The sequence below is a fragment of the Macaca fascicularis genome, chromosome 7, assembly GCF_037993035.2.
Source record: "Macaca fascicularis isolate 582-1 chromosome 7, T2T-MFA8v1.1".
NCBI lineage: Eukaryota > Metazoa > Chordata > Mammalia > Primates > Cercopithecidae > Macaca > Macaca fascicularis.
In genome coordinates, this window is record NC_088381.1 from 83,268,209 (window position 1) to 83,291,697 (window position 23,489).

Genomic DNA, 23,489 nt, shown 5'->3' on the forward strand with positions numbered 1-23,489 from the left:
CTCTTATGAAATCCTTAAAACCCTTTCTCAAAGTCCTAATTTAGAAATTAGAAAATGAGATTAGATGGTTAATCAATAAGAGTGAGTGAGGACTTTAGCCTGCAGCCTCTGGCTCCAGGTCTGGCATCCTTTCCAGACAGCAGAACCTCTCCTGAAGCTGCTGAGTGCTCGAACTATGAGATGCCCAAGGCCACCACAGTAAGGACTGCTGCTCATCACCGTACAGCAACCCCCAAGAGAGAAATCAACCAGAAAGGGGTGATGCAATCAATCAAGGGAAAAGGGGCTGGGATTTTGAAGTGAAGGACATTCTGAACCTCTTCCCAGCAGGTCAGCAGAAAGCACACAAAATGACTAAAGCAAATGCCTCATTCCTCATGTCACTGCAGCCCTGCTTTGCAGGAGAAATGTCTAGAGGAAGCAGACCAGAGTGTTTTGACCAAGGTGAGCTCCCCAGATAGAGCTGGGAGGATACACATGTACTAATAAGACTTGCCGTGATAAACAGAACGCTGAGAAGACCCCCAAGCTTCCCTCTCCCTGGTATACACACACTTTCCCCCAGGTATTCAATCCAGCACTAATCCAGATGCTGCCATAAAGGGATTTCTACAGAGGTAATGAAGGTCCCAAATCAGTTGATCTTAAGAACAGGTGGTTATCCTGAGTGAGTCTGACCTAATCAGCTGAATCCTTAGAAGGGACAGGGCTCTTCCTAGCAAAAGAGACTCAAAGCATGAGAGGGGTTCCATGCAAGGGAGTTTCTCAGTGACTGGCTTTGATGATGGAGGGACCATCATCACAGGTCAAGGAATGTGGGTGACCTCTAGGAGCTGAGAGCACCCCTAGCTGAAAACCAGCAAAGTACACAGAGACTGAGCATGGAGGTGGATTTTTTCCCAGGTGCAGTGGCCTGGCCACCTCCCCAAGCACAGAATTCAGTCATGTTGTATCCAGACTTCTGACTTACAGAACCATGAGCTAGTAAGTGGGTCGCCCGAAGCACCTAAGTACGTGGTCATTTCTCACATAGCAATAGAAAATGAGCACAGTTGCACATACTTACTCAGTGCTCCCTCTTTGCCAGGCAGCTATAAGTTTAGTTAATTCAATTAATCCTCACAACACTATGAGGTGCACACACTTATCATCCCAATTTTACCAATGAGGAAATCAGGGCACCAGAGACTAAGCCAGTTCTTATATATTAATACTTTTTCTAACCTGAAATTCTGGGAGTCTGCCGGCCTCCCCACAGGGCACTGGTTTGCTTTCCCAACCTTCATCTTTGTATCTGTAACTAGTCTGAGGGGTGCCCGCATCCCAACCCTGCTATCAGGACTACAGGCTGACCTTCTAGGCTATTGGAGAGGCAGGGAATGAAGGGTGCTGTATTAGTTTGCTAGGGCAGTATATTAGTCAGGGTTCTCTAGAGGCACAGAACTAATAGGATAGATGCATATATGAGAGGGAGTTTATTAAGGAGGATTGACAGTTCAGCCTTCAGTCTGTGGCCAAAGGCCTGAGAGTCCCTGGCAAACCACTGGTGTAAGTCCAAGAGTCCAAAAGGTGAAGAACTTGGAGTCCAATGTTCAAAGGCATGAAGCATCCAGCGCTAGAGAAAGATGAAGGCCAGAAGACTCAACAAGTCCACTCTCATTCAACTTCCTTCTGCCTGCTTTATCCTAGCTGCGCTGGCAGCTAATTAGATAGTCCCACCCAGATTGAGGGTGGGTCTGCCTCTCTCAGTCCACTGACTCAAATGTTAACCTCCTTGGGCAACACTCTCACAGGCACACCCAGGAACAACACCTTGCATCTTTCAATCCGATCAGGTTGACACCCAATATTAACCATCACAGGCAGCCTCAACAAAGTACCATAGACTGGGTGGCTTAAACGACAGAAGTTTATTTCCTCATACTTTTGGAGGGTGGAAGTCCAAAACCAAGGCATCAGCAGGGTTGGTTCTCCCAGAGACCCCTCTCTTTGTCTTGCAGATGGCCACCATCTCCCCATGTCTCCATATGATCTCCCTCTGCACATGTGTGTGTGTCCAAATTTCCTCTTCTTATTAGCATACCAGACACATCACATGACTTCATTTAACCCTAATCACATTTTTAAGGGTCATGTCTCCAAATACAGTCACATTCTGAGATACTGGAGATTAGCATTTCAACATACGAGTTTTAGGAGCACACCATTCAGCCCAAAAGAGGCACCAAGTTCAAACTCAGAGACTTGAACAAACTTGTCAGAGCCCAAGTGAAAGGCCACCTCAGAGCTCCTCCCAGCCATTCATCAACTAATAGCCAGCAAAGCCAAAGGTTCCCAAATTCCATCACCACTACCTCCCCCAACCTCTTCCCTAACCTGTCCTCCAGACCCTCAGCAATGGGCCATCATTTCCTGCCCTGCACTCCAAGACACATGGCCCCACAGAGCCCAGGTATCACACCAGGTAGCACACTGTAATCAGCTGGTCTCACTGGAGTTTCAAAGGAGAGCAATATTTAGCAGTTCAAGCAGGGCCAAAGGCTGACATTAAGCAAATTTCAAGGGTTATTTGAAGTTAATTGAGTTTAATCATATAATGATTTTATAATTAGTCATAGTGTTATTGTTTCTACAAGGGTGGACCTGAGCTCTAAAGAAAAGGGCTGAATCGAGCAGGGAAGGGCCCAGGCAGCAGTGGTGGGAAGCAGGTAGGGCCACAGTGGAGGATGTGCTGTGTGGATGAACACACAGAAATGCACAAGTGTGCTGGGTCCCAAACTGCACCAGCGTGAGCTGGGATCCCGGGCTCGCACTCCATCTGCTGGTGCTTCCTGCTTTTTCGAATTCCTTACTTGGGGGTATGTCTCATCTGTGTTGAGATGGAGGCTCGTTGCAAGGAGTTGGCACAATAAAATGTCCAAGGTGACCAGGCTCATTGTGAACTCTATGAACGCTGCTTTGGATCCAGCCATGAGATCTGCAGGGCTGTTGACCTAATGGACCAGTAGCTTTGAACTTCTGGGCAATGATGAAGGATTTCTGTTTGCCAGCCTTCAATCCCTGTAGGTCTTTGAGGTTGGTGCCATGAGGGCCCCATGAGCCTCTCACCCAAGCAAACTCTGGGCTGTAGGTTTTGCTTCCAATGCCACAACATTTAGCCCTTGGGGCCTCATTGCATCCCTGAATAATGGAATTGGGAATCACTTACGGGAGGTCCTACAAACGCGTTGTAAGATGGACTTCTCAGAAAGATCCCAACTGTCCGGGGATGGGAGGAGCCAGACTGACCAGGGTGACAACATCCAGTGCATCACCATGTGTGTGGTTCCCCAAAAATCAGGTAATCTTTTCTCTTAAATTAATAATCACAAAGTGGGAGAGCAGTAGGAAGAAAACTACTATTTATCACAAAAGGCCTATTGTTCAGACACTGTGCTCTCCCATTTCTTTCCCACAGCCACCTTTGGGGACCACAAATAAAGAGAGGCTTACAGAAGCAAAGTCACCTGCCTGAGGCCACACACTCAGTTCCAGGCCATCCAACTCCAGCCTCAGCAGCAGTGCACCATCCCACGCTGGCCAGGGCAGATAAAAAAGGCAAGATGGGGAACCTGGGTAGGTTCCGGCAGAAACACCCCATCACTGCACAGACACCTGCGACACTATTAACCTAAGATGTCCACCCACTGTCCGCCTCAGGGAAGTCTAAGGGTTACATCAGAGACACACTCATACTTTTCTTTGCCTCCCAAGCCCTTTCCCACAGAAGGATCAAGGTAACCACACGAATATAATTCCAGGGAAATTAATCAATGAGACAATGGTATAGAAAAATGCTATGTGTAGACTCCAACCTCTTATTTAATTATTTGATGATGGAAATACTAAAGATGCATCATGCAACCCAAATGCCTGTCGACGGATGACTGGATGGATCATACATACATACAAGGGGATTATTATTCAGCCTTAAAAATAAAGGAGATTATACTATGCAGCCATAAAAAAGAATGAAATCGTATCCTCTGCAGGGACATGGATGAAGCTGAAAGCCATCATTCTCAGCAAACTAACACAGGAACAGAAAACCAAACCCCACATGTTCTCAGTTTTCAGTTTCAGTTTTGCAAAGCAATAAGAGTTCTGGAGATGGATGGTGCTGGTGGTGGCTGCACAACCATGTGAATGCACTTAATATCCTGAACTGTACACTTAAAATGGTAAGATGGTAGATTGTATGTTATACATAGTTTACCACACATAACCTTGGGCTAAAAAAAAGGCATTGTGTACGTCAGAGTTGCACTGTTCCCAGAGCTCCTGGACACCCCCTCAAGGCCAGCCACCCTGAATAGAATCCCTGTTTCTGGAACAAGAAAGGTGAGGCTGCAGATCCCAAGGCCAGCCTGTCTGAGCCCCTTCCTCACCCTAAAGAAGTTTGTCCTGAATGGAGACTGAGCCCTTGACTCAGGCTTTACCGGGACAGCTTAACCTGTACAAGGTCAGTTCACCATCGGCTACTGGTGCCTCTGGGGCTTCTGGCCAGGCACCTCCTCCCCTGCCCCAGGCTGCTGTTGCTGCTGCTCACTAACTTTTCTCCTTCTTTTCCTAGGCACCCGCAAGTCTGATGAAAACTGCGACATGCTAGAGCCACATTCTAGGTGCTGTAAATGGTACTGTGACTACACATATGTAGAACGTGGTACAGAATGATGCAGGCTATCTCTCTTACTCTCATATATATATACACACACACACATTCACACTCACACACAAAAAAATACTACACAGTTCCCAAGAGCCCACACCTACAACGTTGAGGCCGAGGGGTATCTGTTGCCCACCCACCCCCAGCACTAAGTACCTGTTTAGTAAGGGACCCAGCAAAACAGTGGGTAAGACACAGCTCTGTCCTCAAGGATCCCAACGTCTCCAGAAAAGCCCAGCATTAAAGTTGAGATAGCAATACAAAGACATGGGCAAGGGTAGGGGAAGCCCCCAGTCCTCATGAGCACAGAGAGGGGCTCCAACCTGGGCCTTGGGGAGGGGCAGGAAGATTGATAAGGTAGCCACCGCCTGGAGTCTCGAAAGACAGGGAAATTGAGGTAGGCACAGAGGAGGGAGTGGCCCGGGAAGCAGCAACAGCTCATTCAGAGACAGGCCAGTGAGAAACACCATCTCTCCTGCCAGACTCTCCCCTCCCCTCCTGAGTCTCACTCGTGAGCTGAGGGACTTGCTCACTAAAGTCCTGCCTTCCATGTCTTCATCCATAGAGGGAGGCAGATAATCTCTCTCCTGCAAGGGGAATTGCTAGGAGTCCCGGAAGCTGTGTGTGGGGTTATGAGGCCCCTTCCCTACAAGGGGACCTTCTACTGCTTTCTCCCACCCCCAACACTCCCAGCCACCTGTGCTCTTCATTTCTGAGCAGATGGGGATGCCCTTGTTGCTTCTCCAAATCTCCAGGCTTCTGTTGTTTCCCCTTCAGCCCTTCTTGTCTCCAGTCACCAGACACATGCGCACTCACACGTACAGCACGCATGCACACAAGAACACTGCACACATGCGTGCACACACAAACATGCACGCAAGTATGTGCACGTACACACACCTACACGTGCGCTCTCATACAGTTACTCCCTAACTGGATTACATGGACAGAATCCTGTCATCTTCCTGCTGCTCCCACTACTGCTGAGTCCTCCATGCAGGAGCCCAAAGACTTTAGCTTTAAAAAAAATTACTGAGAACACTCGCCCTATCCCAAGAGATTTTACTTTTGGTGGACCTGGGGCTGGAAGTCTAAGGTTTTGACTGATGACTTTGAGGTGGGTGAAGAGGCACAACTGGGTCACTCCTTCCTTCTCCTCCTACCCCAGGTGCATTTTCTCCTGCCCTGTGCTTCCAGGTGTGGAGCTATTCCAGACACCTGAAGGTGCCAGAGGTTGCTCTCTCACCATCTACATTTTGCTGGCTTCTACAGAAGAAACCATTTTAAAGCACCATTGAGAGTAACATCCATCAGTTGTGTGTTCATGACAAATCATTAAAGCATGTCACCCAAGTGGAACCGTTATTGTCGATCAATTTTGACTATCTAGCAGTCTGCCCACCCAGGTTTATGGCATCCAACATCCACACTCTTTCCCTACCAAACACTGCCCACCAAGAACCCCCAGCAAGATATGTGATGAACCCTACTGGCTTTACTGTGGGCAACACAAGCCGTTTCTTTTCAGACATTCTGTGATTCTGACTCCCTTCCCACACCCGATGGCCCAACTTGTGGATTTTATAATGTCCACCAGCTCGGCCTGGCCACACTTCAGGATGGCAGCTTATGCCCATGGTATCCACCACTGCCTAGTTTGGATGTTTTCAACTACAAGCAACAGACGACCTGGATTCAGACTTGTTTTAAAATATGGACGTTGATTATTTCCTGTTATAAACAGGACACCCAGGTAGGATGTAGATCTACTAACTCAACAGAGCCTTCAGGGATTATACTCTGCCCTCCGTGGTCTTAACGTCATCTTCACCCTGGTCCCCTGGAGATCCACCAATGGCTCCATCAGCAGCCTTCCATCAAGCAGGTGGACTGTGTCATCCAGGTGGGCTGGAAAGTAGACCACTCATATCCTGCAGGAGTGAGAACCCCTCCCACCTGAGTGGCCTCCAGCACTTTTCTGATCGGGCCAAGGAAGGTCCAGTGTTCACCCCTCGACTCAGCTGTCACCTGGGGTCGACCACACTTCCTGCTTCCCATGGCTGTACCAGGGAGGAGCAGGGGAATTAACAAAATCTGAGTCCCTTAGAAAGAAGGAAGGGAAACTGGTTACTGGGTAGGTAGCTGCAAGAGCCACGGCATTTCATATGACATGGACTCATCAACACAGGCCTCAGACTCGGCCCCCTTGGCAGACACACAATAACAAGCTGGCGCATGGACTGGGCACGGTGGCTCACGCCTGTAATCCCAGCACTTTGGGAGGCCAAGGCGGGTGGATCACCTGAGGTCAGGAGTTCAAGACCAGCTTGACCAACATGGTGAAACCCTGTCTCTACCAAAAATACAAAAATTAGCTGGGCGTGGTGGTGGGCACCTGTAATCCCAACTACTCGGGAGGCTGAGGCAGGATAATTGCTTGAACTCAGGAGGTTGCAGTGAGCCAAGATGGTGCCATTGCACTCCAACCTGGGTGACAGAGTGAGACTCAGTCTCAAAAAAACAAAACAAAACAAAAAAAACTGGTGCATGCCCTGAGCAGGGGATCCCCCCACAGAAAGAAAGGGGTTCATCTAGAGCTTCACAAGCAGATCCAGGCAAAGCCAGCCTTCCCATCACAAAATGATTCATTAGTCATATGGATTTTCAGGATTTTTTGAAAGTGCTTTGCTCCAAGCACCTGATTAAACATTAATGAAAGGTCAAGGTTGTGGTGCGAGAGACCTCTGTCTCTATTCCTCAAGAATTCTCCTGCTCAATGCCATTGCCTCCTCACTTCCCTGCCTCCCCGTCTGCCCCACTGTCCAAACGCTGAGAGACAGCGCCAACAACCTGCCTCTGCTTCCTTTGGAACGGGGCATTTCCAAAGCCTTGGTTTGTAGGAACAGTTTTAGGATTCGGGTCATTTGTGGCCCTAGGTTTGACAGTTTTTCTTCTCTGCAAAGCACTTACAGACCAGAAAAAAACGGATGGTCAACACGATGGGATTTCTGCATTCAAGGCCACCTTTCCTGTAGGTTAGTATTATTGATCACTCACACCTCAAGGCCTGACAGGTAATCAATAGACCCTCTGACCCAGATATGTGACTTGGCCTGTGGGGGCTTTAAAAACAAGAAGTGAACATGGCAACTCTGGTTCACGCTTTTCATACACGAGAATTACATTTTTTTTCCCCAGAGCTGCAAAGTCGTTTCTGCTCAAATTACCCCAGCCATCTTAGGAGCACATAATCAGAGGGTTCTTTTCATTTGTTCCTGCCGGATAGTTCTGCAACCAACTTCAAGCCATTAAGAGCAAGTGACAGGCCAAACTTTGAGGAAAAAAAATCTATATATGCCCCCAAAGAGCTAGGATTCCATATCACCATTCCTTGGAAGGGGCCATTAACCTTCTAGATGTGGGAAGTAATGACACCACAGTGGGGGCAGGAGAAGAGGAAGGGGAAGAGGGTGGAAGATAGAAGCCATGGACACTGTGACCCTCATAAACAGAAGGATCATGGCTGGGGATAATGACATTGACCCTCAGGCTGTGAATTTAGTGGAATGAGGGTCAGGGGGAGCGTGAAAAACTCTCAAAGAAAAATAGAAGACAAAAAACTCTAAAACTATCATCTCCTTCAGGAAGCCAGCCCTGACACAGCTTTATATCCTATCTAGACCAGAAACCACCTCCTCAGTGGGCTCATACTTCCCTGGACATATCTATAACATTGTGTGTGTGTGTACACATATGTATATGTATGTGTATATATATGTATGTATATGTGAATACATGTATGTACTTACAGCCCTGGAGGAACAGTTCTGGGTGTACACATATGTATAGTGTACATATATATACATACGTACACACATTCGCGCACACACAGAGCTATTGTTGCAAGGCTGTGAGTCCACTGAGGTTGAAGACAGAAATCCTAACCAGTCCTTGTCTAAATCCTAATCCCAAACAAAACCCAGCACCTGATAGACTCTCATCAAAGCCTAATGAATGCATGAATGAGTTAATGAATGAGCAAATGAGTGAATGAATTTATGAAAGAGTGAATGCATGAATTAGTGTGTGGATGAATGCATGAATGAATTTATGAATGAATGAATAAAAATGTGGCATCCAACCAAACACAGAATATCAATGGGATAATACCGTCAAGGATAACATCCATAACATCCCTAAGGACAGAGGCACCTTTCATCCCTCTCCTAGAAATTTCCAAAGGAGAGTTGGCTAAGTGCAATAAAAAAGAACATAGACTTTTACATCCAGAGTTAGGACCAAATCCGGGCTCCACTACCGAAGAGAGGTTAGGCAATCTATTTAAATAGATTTTCCCTGTTTGTCCCTCAGTGTTATCATCTGAGACATGGGAATAAGATACAGCCTCGCTTAGAGTTACAGTAATAATTAGAGATACTCAGTGACTGGCACATAGTCGGCACCCCATCAATTGTTATTATCAATATTAACCATGGAGTGGCCTGGCCAAAGCTGGGGCATCTGTTTTTAAGCCAGGAAGGGTTAACCTCACAAAGTATGCCAAGGTCATTCTCAGATATTAGACCACTTGGCACTAGGTTGAGTTGCCAAAGATATTAGTCCACAACATCCTCTTCCCAACCTTGAAAAGAATAATAAATTCTAATGGGTCATTAGTGAAAATTTCCTCAAGAATTGTGAATTGACAAAGCAACAAAGGCACACTGCCTTTGTGCAAGCCAAGTTATGGTAAATATTAAGTTGCCAAAAATGCCAAATGCTATAGATCAGTCAGGATAGGCTGTGCTGCAGTAACAAACAACTCCAAAATCTCAGTGGGCTAAAAATCATGATACAGGTCAGCAAGGGGACTCTGCTCAGAGATCCAGGCTTACTGAACATTTACCATCTCAAATGGTGCTGATCAGCAGTGCCAGGAGGAAACAGAGATCTGGAGGGTCTCATAATTACAATTAAATGTCCAGTCTCTGGATGACATGATCTATGCACAATCATTGGTGTGAGCTAATCAACTGACACCATCCAATCAAGACAGGACCAGGATGGGCAACCCCAGCATGTGGCCAGAGTGGGAACAAAGGAAAATATTTCGCAAATAACACTAAAGGGCACCACACACCACAAGAAAAGGAAACATCCAGTAAGCTCCATTCATGCCAGCGCTGGACAGTGATGCCCACAAGAATGACTCCCAGGCAAAGGAATCAAACCCTTCCCAAGACGCAACAGCTCTGAGTAGAAGGGGAAGGTCATTGCAGAAGACAGCTTTGTTTCGCATTTAGCAAAGTGTGAGGGAGCTCTCAGAATTCCCTTACTGATCTCTTTAAAAGTCAACTGTATTCATATTAACTGGGCATCCACATCGTATCACAATACTGCCTGTGTTAGGCAAGAACAGGGCGGAACCATTCAGAAATGTGGATTCTTGCACAGAAGTGAGGAAGTGCTTCTTTCCCTAATTTGGAAGTGAGTTTAAAAATGCACAGAAAAGCAGAAATTCCTCTGGGCATATTACTCTGCCAGATATGCTGTGAGTTATTAGTAGCAGCTCTGACAGGCTTATAGGGGACTCGGCAAAGAGCCTCATTTTCCAGGTCAAGATCATTAGGGAGTTTAAGTAGCACCTTGGTTGCAGAATCCATATGTACCCCGTCCTCTGAGGCCTATGTAGAATTAACTGAGGAGCCCCATTCTTCGCCAGGTGGAAGGCTGAGTGCTCCCCTAGATGTCTTCAGGCTCTTGAGGCTTACATTCATGTGGGCTCCTCTTGTGCAGCTTTCTTTCCCACTGGCTCTTCATCTCACCTGCCAAAGGGAAATGAGCAAAGGGAAAAAATGGACACCACCCGGTGTGTCTGTAACAGCCTGGGGTGCAGTGCTGCAAGAACAAGATGTGGGAGTCTTGAGAGGACCGTCAGCTGGGGCACCTGTCAGAGGGTCTTGGGTTCCACACGAGGAAGCTGGACTTTATCCAGTCATTGGTGCAAGGCCAGGAAAGGATTTTAAGCAAAGAGTGAATGTGGTCAGATTCACACTTTAGATGGGTCACAGGGCAACTCCAGAAATTGGTGAGGAAGCAGGCAAAGGTGGAGAGAGAACCCAGAGGGGAAACTTTTGCAGGACTCCTGGTGAGAAGCCAAGGGTCTGACCCTGAGTTGGAAAGACAGAGAGAGAGGTGGGGAACTATTTGTGAACTAATTAAGAAAGTAAAGCCAGCAGGGCTTGGTGATTAAAAATGAGTGTAAGGGAGAGGCAGGAGTTCAGAGGGCAGTGGGAATTGATGGAGCCACAGGATGTGGAGCACAGGATGTGTTCAGAAGACAGTGAGCTTCCAGGTAAACTAGAAGGTAGGCTGCCCTTTGGGGAGTAGGAGAAGATATGACCAGAAATGTCAATCACCTTAAAAGTTAGGGGTGGCAGTGGAGAGTAGTGGCTACAAGCCTGTAATTCCAGCACTTTGGGAGGCCGAGAAGGGTGGGTCACCTGAGCTCAGGAGTTGGAGATGAGCCTAGTTAACATGGTGAAACCCCTTCTCTATTAAAAACACAAAAAATTGCCCAGGCACGGTGGCTCATGCCTGTGATCCCAGCACTTTGGGAAGCTGAGGCAGGCGGATCACAAGGTCAGGAGATCAGGACCAACCTGGCTAACATAGTGAAACCCCGTCTCTACTAAAAATACAAAAAAATTAGCCAGGCATGGTGGCATGCACCTGTAGTCCCAGCTGCTCAGGAGGTTGAGGTAGGCAAATCGCTTGAACCCAGGAGGCAGAGATTGCAGTGAGCCGAGATTGCACCACTGCACTCCAGCCTGGGCAACAGAGTGAGACTCTGTCTCAAACAAAACAAAACAAAACAAAACAAAACACTAGCCAGGCGTGGTGGTGGGAGCCTGTATTCCCACCTACTCAGGAGACAGGCAGGAGAATCGCTTGACCCCCGGAGATGGAAGATGCCACGAGCTGAGATCATGCCAGTGCATTCCAGCCTGGGAGGCAGAGTGAAATTCCATCAAAAGAAAGAAAGAGAGAAGAGAGAGAGAGAAAGAGAGAGAGAGAGAGAGAGGGAGAAAGAGAGGAAGGAAGGAAGGAAGGAAGGAAGGAAGGAAGGAAGGAAGGAAGGAAGGAAGGAAGGAAGGAAGGAAGGAAGGAAGGAAAGAAGGAAGGAAGAGAGGGAGGGAGGGAGGGAGGGAGGGAGGGAAGGGAAAGGAGGGAGGGAGGGAGGGAAAGGAAAGGAGGGAGGGAGGGAGGGAAAGGAAAGGAGGGAGGAAGGGAGGGAAAGTTAAGGGTCGCAGAGGGTGGGAGGAGCACTTTGTGCTAAGTTCTTTAAACACGGGACAGTCTGTGAGGGTTTTTAAGGAAAGATACAGCAGGACTGGGTTACTTTTCCAGCAGCCTGTCTGTCTAGACCGGGTAAACCAACCATGGAAGAGCTTGTGGACTAAATTCCCTGAAAATACAGACAGCAGTGTTTTCATAAGGGATGAGATCATTTTAAAGTATGTCCACAAATTCTTCAACACCACTCCGTTCTAAAGGTGGAACCTAATTCCCCTCCTCTAAACTAAAATGTGGGCCAGCTTCTAACAGAATATGAGGGAGACATGGTGTCTGGCATCCAAGACTAGATTTTAAAAGGCATGGCATTGTCCTCCTCGCTTCCTCTCATGGATCACCTGCTCTGGGGGAAGCCAGCTGCCATGTCATAAGGACACTGAAGCAGCACTGTGGAGAAACTCATGTGATGAAAGACTGACACCTCCTATCAAAAACTAGGGAGGACCTGAGGCCTCTTACCAATAGCCATATGAGTACGCCATCTTGGTAGTGAATCCTTAAGTCCCAGTCAAGCCTTCGATGACTGCAGCCCGAGCTGACATCTTGGCTAAAACCTCATGAGACACCATGAACCAGAACCATCTGGCTAAGATGTTTCCAAATTTCTGACCCTCAGCAACTATGTGACGTAGTAAATATTTGTTGTTTTTAGCCAACACATGTTGGGCTAGTTTTTACTCGGCAATAAGTAACTAATACAATGGAATTCCTGGGAAATGGTTGAAAGGTGAATGATAAAATAGAAGGGAGGAAGGATACAGGTTAAGCAGCCCTTGCCAAAGTTTAGGAAAGACACATGAGGAACCGAACAAAGGTGATGGGGATGGAAAGGAGAAAAACAGCAATGTGGGATGAAAGATGGAAACTCTAGGGATCTTGGCAACTAGTTGACCATGAGATGATATGCAGGAAAGAAAGATTATTCCAAGGTTGGGAGCCTGAGTGACCGAAAGGGACCTTCGGGAATGGAAATTATGTGGATCTGTCATTGTTATCATATACAGCATCACTGTCACCATTGTTAGTATTTAGAACAGTTTTCCTCTTAAAGAATATGTTCTCAAAAATAGCATGATCTCACTTAAGGGGGTTTCCAATCTCTTGTCATTTCAACTATTGAAGTGGCCAAAGCATGTTTTGTAACAAAAATTTTCCATTTGGCTGTTTTGTTTTCTAAAAATGCTTGTAATTACCCCCTGAGTATTTGAGGAACTTGAAGCAGGCGTGGCCTTTTTCAACAGTCAAATGAGCCAGAGAAAATCCTTTCCAGCAGTATCTTGTAGCACTTTAAATAACTGTGTGTTGACCAAGGAGCTAGCTGGCATGCACGCAGGCAGACAGCCGCCTCATCGGAATTCCCAGTGAGACGCAACGGCAAGGGCCGCATCGATTGACCCATCAACACTTCAGAGTTGAGCAGAGAGAAGGAAACTCAGCTGGACATGGGGAGACACAAGTGGCGGGTGCTGATGGCCTCTTCTGTAATGGATTCTTGAGCCAGATGGTTCCTTCTGCTGGATGTCAGGGCAGCAGATGCATGTGCCTTCTCCAAGTGTCAGATGCAACCAAACACTTGGCAAAAGCTGAAGCTGGCTCCCCTGGATCAGACACAAAGAAAACCATTAGGACCCTCTTCTTTGCCTCCTCTTTAAAAGGCCACAGAAACATTAAGGGAATTCGAAGTTTACTCCAAAGTAGAAAACCTCTGGTTGCAGGCCTGCCACCAAATGAACTCATTCTCCTACAATGCGTTTATGTAAAGGTAAAGGAAAAGCAGAAAGAGATTAGCAAGGGAAGTCATTTTATTCTTTATCTTATTTACAGATACCTGATTGATGGAACCAATGCAGAGAATCCAGGACAAGCGCCCCATGATACTAAGAGAGTTGGGTGTGGTGGCTCACATCGGTAATCCTAGCACTTTGGGAGGCCAAGGTAGAAGGATACCTTTAGGCCAACAGCCTGAGACCAGCCTGAGCAACACAGCAAGAACCTGTCTCTACAACAACTATTAACTAAAAAATTAGCCAAGTGCAGTAGAACGTGACTGTAGTCCCAGCTACTCAGAGGCTGAAGCAGGAAGATCACTTGAGCCCAGGAGTTGGAGGTTGCACTGAGCTATGATTGTACCACTGGTACTCCAGCCTGGATGACAGAGTGAGACTCTGTCTTAAAAAAAAAAAAAAAAAAAAGTTCTTCTTCTGGCTGGGGTTTTATTTGGGGACCTGTGGTTAATTACCTTCTCAACAGGTAAGTACTAACCACCTACTGCAAATTCCACTGCCCCAGACTCTGATCAGGAGAAGACTCCTGAGTAGCCCCATCTGGGCACTCTGGCCATGCTATGCAAGCTGTGTTGACCAGGCTGATGGGTTAGCTGTTTTCCCCCCTGGACCTGTGGTTCTCAGCCAGGGAGACTGTGACACCCCGTGGGATACTGGGGAATGCCTGGAGACATTTGTTCATTGCCAAATACTGGAGCAGAGGGAGGAGCTTTTGGCATCCACTAGGTAGCATCCAGAGATGCAACTGCACACCACATAATGCCCAGGACAGCCACTGGCAGCGGAATTCCCCAGCCCAGAGCACTAAATAACGCTGAGGCTGAAGAACCTTGGTCTAGATTATAAACTCCACGCAGGCCAGCATTGGGGCTTTTGTCCCCAGTGCCTAAGACACAGTGACTGATTCACAGTATGCATGAAATGGAAGGGAAAAGGGAAAGAAGGAACCAAGAGGAGGAGGGAGGAAGTCACATAGCACATTCTCAGAGAAACTTAAAGCCTGGATGGGCCGGGCACGGTGGCTCATGCCTGTAATCCCAGCACTTTGGGAGGGCGAGGCAGGCGGATCACAAGGTCAAGAGATCGAGACCATCTTGGCTAACACGGTGAAAATGCACCTATTAAATGCAAAAATGTAGCCAGGCGTGGTGGCGGGCGCCTGTAGTCCCAGCTACTCGGGAGGCTGAGGCAAGAGAATGACGTGAACCTGGGAGGCGGAGCTTGTAGTGAGCAGAGATCGTGCCCCTGCACTCCAGCCTGGGTGACAGAGCGAGACTCCATTTCAAAAAAAAAAAAAAGGAAAAACAAAAGGCTGCATGAAGGGGCACTGTAATTTTGGCTTGACCAATGCGCTGTAGTCTCTCTGTCAAAGTGTTTCACCAACCTTCCAGATTTTTCCAGTTCAAGTCCAGTTGTTGATATCAAGTCAGATGCTCCTCCCAGAACTCAGACAACATCAATCCTCATCAGTAGCCCTCAACTCTTCAGTTTCAGAGAGCCACAAAAAAGGTGGTCTTCCTCCCTTCTCCACCCCAAGTGTGTACCCACTGTGGCCCATGAGTGGCCTTGCACAACACTGACCTTCACCATCACCCTTGGAGCTCACAACAGTTTTGACCGCCCCATAGCCTACACAAGTGCACACACACAAACACACACACAGGAAGTAATGTGCAGGGCCACTTGACTCTACTGTTCCCTGCTGGAGCTGGTCACCTGAGATGGCCTCATTCTCAGTTGCAAACAAACCCTGGTGAGCTCAGAGCCCTTACATTCCAGAGTGGTCTGTACGATGTTTTCCTTCCCCTTCGGACTTGCCATCGGAGAGAAGGTAAACTCCACTGAGACAAGCTGTCATGCAAAGCCAGTTCACCACCCTCTTCCCAAAGGGATCAGTCCTCTTCTTGGGCCTCCCCAACCCACCCCAGGCAGGCATCTCCTGGTGACTGCCCTGGCTGACCTGTTGAGCAAGAAACAGATTGAAGAGAGGCTTTTGACAAGGCCTCTGCAGGCACTGCTCTGCCTGCCAAGCTTCATGGAATGCTGGAAGCATCCCCATTTGAATGAAGAATCCAGCCATTCTGTGCTCACCCAGGAAGTTTATATTTGTGTCAGTGAAGCATGCATTCTAGAAGACCATACACAAAGCCACAGCCTTAGAGACCCAGGGAGCAGCCTCCTGGGGGGCTGTCCAAAGTCAGAGCGTACTCCTTGCAGGAGATGGAAGTACCCATATCAACCATGTCTCCTCATTCCTTTTATTTCTGTATGCTGATGCTATCACATTTGTGGCTTTGCTGACCCTCAAGAGACTGCCCCTCCAGGGATAGCTAATCTCTAAGACAGCCAACAAATTGCCCCCTATCCCCAGGTATGCTTTTCAAATGCAAACAAAAATATCTCGATCTCACAACTCCCTCCAGCATCCTTCTTTATTGGGTTCCCACCCTCCTGGGCCACCATTCATCCACCCTAATCACCCCAGGCCCAGGTGTCAGACAACTAGGGACAGCCTGGATGCCCCAGAACCTGGAAATTCTTCAAATTCACCAGTCCTGAGACTACTTGCCCTGCCTCTCTGCTCCACCCCAGGGAAAGCACAATAAAGGCCTCTGACCCACGTTCCCCAACCCAATCACCCTGACCAACCCGGCTTCCTCTTGTGAACGTGCCTCCTGTTTGCAGGAAACTGTAATTAGGATAAGGTGTTTCTTGGTGACAATTATTCCCATATCTGAGCTTCTTAGCATACGTCATCAAAACAAATCTAGAACACACAGATACTTGTGTCCACGTGGCCTGGGGCATGGTGACACAGCCTCCCCATCTCAATGCTGGGGGAGCACAGAGGCAGTCAGGAGGCAGGAGGAGGCAGCACACTGCACTGTGGAAGCTCTGACTCTAAGCAGACCCGATGCCCGTTCCCTATATCACCCCCTCTATCGTCACCACAAACTGTGAACACCGAAGAGGCACAGAAGCAGTTAAAACCCCTCGTTCATCAGAGGCAGAGTCAAGATTTGAACCCAAGACTTGAACAGTGAACAGTGGTTCTCTTTCCACCTCCTCTGGCTGCTCTCTCAATGGAGACTTTAAAGCATCAACAAGGATATGCCTTTTTTCTTTTCTGGGACCAGTGAGAGTCATGTAGAAAAGGAGGTCTATGAGGGTGTCACCGCTGCTATCAGTCCCAGGGACCATGCACCCCTGTGGTCCAGTTCTCCACCATCCTCCCCAGGGACACCCAGTTATTAGGTCATCTTCAGTAGCCAATGGCCAGTAATAGCTTCTGGTGTCCCCTCTTCTTGGGACATCAGCATTTTAGCAGCACTCCAAGTGCAGAGAGGTGGCCCAGAGGGCAAGGGAGCGTGCCAACTGTTTCCCCGGCATCCCCGCTGTGGTACGGCACACTGGAGTGTTTTCGAAAACGATGCAGTGAAACCACCACGGAGGTAAAAGGTCGATTGTTCCCAGCCACAGCTGCTCTGTGGGGACGACTTTATAGCACCGCTCAGGCAGTACCGACAGGGAAAATGGCATTTGGGAAGCGTGGGAACTGCCAGCATCACTCATGCCTAAAGCCGGCCTTCCTGCTCGAAGCCAGGAGGCTTATTAAGGTCTTTCAACCACAGCTGAGAATAAATGAGTTTTTTTCAGAGCCCACATTGAAAGAGAGCCATCTCCTGACGTTCCAGCATTTGCACAGATCCCATGGTAGCAAAGAGAAATGAAAATATTAATAGCTTGTGCTATGAGAAGGCACTTGAAGAAGGTTCTGATTTTAAATCTGCTTTCACATGGGATACCTTGAGAAGAAATAAAATCGTCTGTTCTTGTTCCTGCATAATTACAGAGACTCATCGGACACACACAAAATAAAGAAGGTTCTTTTTTTAAAGGCAGAAGTACTATATGCTTCGAAAATGCCAATCTCATAAAAGACAAAAGAAATGCTGTGGAAATGGTCCAGATCAAGGTATCTAAAGAGACATGACAGCTAAATGTAGTATCTGCCCCTAAACCGGATCCTGTACTATGGAGGAGGGGGGATGCTATAAAGGTCATTATTAAACCAAGAGGCAAAATTAGAATACAGACAGTAGATAAGATGAAAGTATTGCATCAATGCAAATTGGTGTCAGTGACTGCACTGTGATGACATAAGAGGTTATCTCCATTGTTAGGAAATACCCACTGGAGTGCTGAAGCGCAAAGGGCCATGTTCCATAAAATTCACCCTCCAATGGCTCAGAAAAAAAAATGACCCACAAGCGAGTTGAAATAAAAAGTACACAGGAGTGCCTTGTACTATCTACATTTTTGCATCTCTTGTCAATTTAAAATTAATTCCAAAAAAAAGGCTCTGCACTTTTTTTTTTTTTTTTTTTTTTTTTGAGACAGTCTCACTCTGTCACCCAGGCTGGAGTGCAGTGGTGTGATCTCGGATCTCGCCTCACTGCAACCTCCGCCTCCTGGGTGCAAGTGATTCTCCTGCCTCAGCCCCCCAAGTAGCTGGAACTACAGGTGTGTGCCACAACACTCACCTAATTTTTGTATTTTTAGTAGAGACTGGGTTTCTGCATGGTGCCCAGGCTGGTCTCGAACACCTGGCCTCAAGCGATCTGCCCACCTCAGCCTCCCAAGTGTTGGGATTACATCCATAAGCCACTGTGCCCGGTCAAGTAGTCTGCTTGCAAATCTTATCTTTGAGTAACTGCAGGCAGAGGGAGAGAATGTTCCACCACTAGAGCATAAGCTGACAGCAAAGTGTGACCAGCAGGGGTGGGGACGAGCTTGGGGCCCAGGAGAAGGCTGATGCCAATTTTCTCAAGTCCCACTGGATTCCAGGGGCTGCCCCAGGCCCTATCACAGTGGGGAGCAAAACTGACAGTCTCAGGAGGCTTACAGCCTGAAGGAGGAGGAGGAGGAGGAGGAGGAGGAAAGGAAAGAGGATGAGGAGGAGAGGGGAGGAGAATGGGGAAGAGCAGGAGGGAAATGGGGAGGAGGAGGAGGGGAATGAGGGGAGGAGGAGAGGAACGGGGAGGAGGAGGGGGAAGCAGAGAGACGGGCCAAAAATCACACCAGTAGATGGGTCATAGCAAACTGTTAAAAGCTATAAGGGAGAAGTTCAAAAAAAATCTAAAACACTGGCCTTAGCAACATGGTAATATCCCATCTCTTTAAAAAAAAAAAAAAAAAAAGAGTAATTAATTAGCTGAATGTGGTGTTACCCATGTGTGGTCTCAGCTACTAGAGAGACTGAGGCAGGAGGCTCGCTTGAGCCCAGGAATTCAAGGTCACAGCAGACTTTGATTGCACCACTGTACTCCAGCGTGGGCAGCAGAGTGAGACCCCATCTCTTAAATTAAAAAAAAAAAAAAATCTAAGACAGTAAATTGGGGGGGGCTGATATAATTTAGTTGCTTGTCTCTCCAAATCTCATGCTTAAGTGTAAACCCCAATGTCGCAGGTGGGGCCTGTGGGGGGTGTTTGGGCCATGGGGGCGGATCCCTTGGGAATGGCTTGCTTGGTGCTGTCCCCACCACAGTGGGTGAGTCTTTGAGACCTGGTTGTTTAACAGGATGTGGCACTCCCCCTCTCTCTTGCTCCTGCTCTTTGCATGTGATGCTGACTTCCCACCCCACCCCCTGCCTTCCGCCATGATTGGAAGCTTCCTGAAGCCCCCGCCAGAGGCAGGCGCTGGTACCATGCGCTACCGCCTACAGAACTGTGAGCCAATTAAACTTATTTTGCTTGTAAATTATCCAGCTGCAGGTATTTCTTTATAACAATACACGAACACCCTAACACAGGGTCCTATGAGAAAGTAAAACCAGAAACCTGAATTAGTGTTTCTGGAACACTAAAGCAAAAGCTGAGGGAGGCTTGAGGAGCGGGGCATTTGAGGGGTGGTCTTGAGGGGCTCGTTGAAGCATTTGCCTGAAAACACCTAGCAAGAAAGGGGCGAGGGCAGCTCCCAGGCATCCCGGATTGAGCAATTAGGTGAGTGGAGTGCCAGTCACTGAGAGGAGACCCTGCCGGGAGCCTCACTCAGCTCCAGGGGTGCTGTCTACACAGCAATTTCCTGCACTTGTATTTCATGTTCATCCACCTCCCTCTCTCCATCTGGTCCCTATGGACAGGTCGGCTCTGGCTGGCCGCTTCTCCTGGTCCAGAGGTTTCCCACTGCCCTCACCTAGTCTTCTGTGCTGTGGCTGTGGTGCCTTTCTCTTCCTCAGAAGATGCCTGATTCCAAAGCTGCAGCCCTCAGCGATGCCTGTCAGCAGTCTCAGGGGTAGGGCATAGGCGACTGCGCACTTTCTCTTAAACCTTCCAGGTGGATTCAAAGCTCTGTCCTTTGGGAGTCCCCATTGTCTGCAAAGCTGCGCTGAGGGAGGAGGTGGGGCCTCGGGTGGAACAGTCGCGAACCCTGGGTCCCCTCCTTGCCCCTGGAGCCAATGAGGAGAGACACATCCCAAGAAGGCCCCAGGCTGGGGCAGACCCCTCAGTCGGGACACCACAGCTCTTAGGACCTCTACTGCAGACCTGAGGGCCTCTGGCTTGGAGGCAACGAGGCCTGGAATCAAAGGCCTGGTTTGGAATCCTGCCTCCGCCTCCCTGTGCCTCCACTTCCCCACCTGTGTACTGGGACGCCACAGTCCCTCCCTCGTAGAGGTGCAATGAGAGTTCAGTGCGTTCGTTCTCATTGCTGCCCTGTGTTTATTACTATCACCATTACGGCCTCATCCTCCAAGGAAACTGCTGCTGGAAAGGCCAAGGTTGCTGCGTGTGTCCCCGCAGCTCCCTGCAGCGAGTGTCTCCTCAGTCCTGGCCCGACCCTGCCGTCCCTCGTCTGCTCCCACAGCGCCCACGGACCACTCAATCGCGTGCCCAGCCCTGCAGTCCTCAAGCCCAGCAGATCGCTCCTTCTCTCTCGGGGCCTTCTGCGGGCCCCTTGCCAATCTGTGGCGTTTTTCCTTTTCCTCCCTGTCATGGCTGAATTGATGCTCAAACACAAAAGAATGCGGGATGCAATCAGATTAGAGACTTCCCGTGAGAAGAAAATCGCCTGTCGCCACTTTTATGAGCGCTCGGCAAGGGAGGGCCTTGATATTAGGGTCCGTGACGGGAACTCTGCCACCCCAAGGGGCTTGGTCTTGGGTGGGGGCAGCATGCGGGGCGTGGAGAGGGAGACCTGTAAAGTCCTAAAGGCTCTCCAGCGACAATCCCACAGTCAGCGTTCCCTCTAGGCCAAGCCTCCTGGTTGCATATCATTTCCTGGACATCTTAGTGAGGCCGGCCTCAGCTCACAGTGGCACGTCGTTATTACACTTCGGGGACTCGGGTGGGACCCTGGGAAGCCAGGAGACCGGCGCCGGCGCGCCACGCGGAGCCGATAGGAAAGTGCAACAGCGCCATCTAGTGGCCGCGCTGGGAGGCTGCGGAGAGCGCGCGCCACGACCCAGGATCCACCGTCCGCAGGAAAACGTGATCCCTGCGATGCGTGGTCACAGCGCAGCAGCACGGCCTTTGGAGCTTCTTAAATAACATCAGTGCCACCTCAGTAAGAGAAGTAAGGGCCAAAACGCTTAAAGGATTTTGACCTATTCGGCTTGGGTGTTGTGGAGAGCCCTAAAAGGGGACGCTGTAGCGGGATTCTCAGCTCTCCTGGACTAGTGGGACCCCCGTGCGCCGCCAATGGGGTCTTAGGACCTGTCTGCCTGGGCTAGAGCCGGCCCAGGAGCCTGTTTGCTGGGAGTGCGGGTCAGCAAAACTGTCACAGAAAATCCTCCAAAGGAAGGGAAAACCTGTGTTCTCAGGGAAGGTGCCCTACAGAACGCAGGTACCCACCCCTGAGTATGCAACGGCGTCCCCCAGAGGGCTTGAGGTTGTGATTCGCAGGTCTGAGGTGAGAGCTGAGGATCTGCATTTCTAGCAAGTCCTCCGTTGATGGTGATGTTGCTGGTCTGGGGAGCACCTTGAGACCCACTCTTAAGCCTCATAGCTATTTAAGCTGGGCTGCTTCTTCCTGAACATTTGAAAAATTTCCCGTGATCTACACTTATCTTGCTCCACCCACGCTGGCAGAGTTCCAGAGCCTGAGTCTGGGACTTTTCAGGAAAAGCCAGAGAGGCGCTGGGTGGGGGTAGGGGGTCATGGGAAAGGGGATACAATGGAGCTGAACATGGGGCTCTCTCCCACCCGCTACGCTCTGGCAGCGCAGATCCACCAGGAGTTAAAGTCATACCCAGCCCCAGGCCTGCAAAGGCTGTTGGTCCCAAATGCAGCATCCAGACAGTCAGTGAGGGCAGAATGCTTACACTCTGGAGGCTTAACATTCTGTGGAGGACAGGTCTGGGGTCATCTGTGCAACATAAATGCTCATGGATTTGCACCACCTTTACAGAAAGATTTGTACTGGGGACATTTTATGCTAGAGATTTATCAACACAAATGAAAAGATTCCGTTCTGATACAACCACCATGATTTCATGAGACGGTCCTTTCTTCAGCCTGCAGTCTATGGATCTCTGGCTGACACTTAGGCCAACAAGACCACGTGTGCATTCAGTCAATCGGAGGTGAGCAGTGCTCTTTAGTGCAGCCCTGTTACATTCCAGCCAGTCAGACAGCAAGCATGTTCAGCCAATCAGAAGTAAGCATTGCTCTGAGCTCCATCCCCATCACATTCAGCCTAAACAGACCACAAATGCATTCAGCCAATCGGAAGTGATCACTACTGTGAGCCCTCACCCACCGGGATCCACAATATTGTCGTAACTGTTCTATTAATTCATAAATGGCCTCCATTGATGTGGCCGTTAATATGCACTGTAGATCAGCTGAAAAGTGATGTGTCTGCACTAGGAACTCACTGTTTATCACAAATGTATGCCCATGACAAAAACGTATACAAGCAGGCTGGGCATAGTGGCTCACACCTGTAACCTCAACATTTTGGGAGGCCAAGACTGGAGGATCACCTGAGGTCAGGAGTTCAAGACCAACCTGGCCAACATGATGAAACCCCATCTCTACTAAAAATTCAAAAATTTAGCCAGGCATGGTGGTGAGTGCCTATAATTCCAGCTACTCAGGAGGCTGAGGCAGGAGAATCGCTTGAACCCAGGAGGCAGAGGTTGCAATGAGCTGCGATTGCACCCATGCACTCCAGCTTGGGAAACACAGTGAGATTCCACCTAAAAAAAAAAAAAAGAAAGAAAGAAAAAAAGTATACAAGCAAGAAAAGAAAGTTAACACCCCCAGAGTTGATTTATCCATTAAGTACATAGGCATCTTGCCGAAGGCCCAAGGAAATATTTTAATTTATTTTTTAGAAAAGTAAGTAAATACAATCTGTCTTGGAGTATATTTGTCTTTATACCAACACAGTACCAAAATATGTTTTTTAATATTTTTATGGAGGAAGGGGCCTATGAAGGCAAAAGTTCGTAAGGCCCAGGAAAGTCATGCTTCAAGCAAATAGGAAGAATTGGATCATTCTGAAGGCCTGTACAGATCTAACTATCTGCGGTTCCATATAACCATTCTCTTTTCCCTCCATTATCACAAAAGATAGTCGATTGGGGAGAAGGAACGTGTCAGTCTGGACTGTTGGTTTCAGGGGCAGAAAACCAACT

At 48.5% G+C, this 23,489-nt stretch overlaps 1 long non-coding RNA gene across 1 annotated transcript in view; it reads right to left on the minus strand.

Annotated features, from left to right (window-relative positions):
• Positions 1–20,235, minus strand: part of LOC135971654 (uncharacterized) — a 103,497-nt gene extending 83,262 nt beyond the window's left edge. The window contains exon 1 of the long non-coding RNA XR_010587904.1: positions 20,045–20,235. This is a non-coding gene — a long non-coding RNA (uncharacterized lncRNA). The remainder of the gene's footprint in view (positions 1–20,044) is intronic.
• Between the last annotated feature and the right edge of the window lie 3,254 nt (positions 20,236–23,489).